This window comes from Condylura cristata, unplaced genomic scaffold (genome assembly GCF_000260355.1).
Source record: "Condylura cristata isolate star-nosed mole 26May11 unplaced genomic scaffold, ConCri1.0 scaffold00004, whole genome shotgun sequence".
NCBI classification, from domain to species: Eukaryota; Metazoa; Chordata; class Mammalia; order Eulipotyphla; family Talpidae; genus Condylura; species Condylura cristata.
In genome coordinates this window covers 33,204,534-33,205,049 of record NW_004567105.1, presented here as the reverse complement: position 1 = coordinate 33,205,049, position 516 = coordinate 33,204,534, and positions in this window count along the sequence as shown.

The window sequence follows — 516 nt, the reverse complement described above, 5'->3', positions numbered from 1 at the left end:
GGGGAGGGTGTGTGTGGCGGAGGGGTGCTGGGAGGGCAGCCCCTTCCTTCGCCCAGGCTGCGCTGCGGGGGGGGGAGGGTGTCACCAGGCAAAAGCTGCGGTCCTCCACCGGGCTTAACGAGGTGACCCTCGCACAACTAAGTATTTACATGAAAAATTGGGGAGATTGGGTGGTTAAACCGCAGGGACCGGGAAGGGGGGCATTATTGTTTGTGAGCGGCCATTCGGTTTGAAAAGCTGAAAATGCATTTGTGTTTGGGGGCGCGTAAGGGAGGGGAGGGGTCTCTGCAGCGATCTCGATAGGAGCTAAGCAGGGGTAGGTTGCACTGTAGGGAAGAGGAGGGGTGCTGCAGGGGCCGGAGAGGCCGTGGAGAGGAAAAGGTCGTTGGTAGGGGAGCCGAGGGGAGTGGTGCAGTTGGCCGGAGCGCGAGGCGGAGGGCTAGCGGAGGCAGCAGAGTTTTCCCGGGCGCGTAGGGGTGGCTATGCAGATGACGGGGGGCGGGAGGAGGGACTTCA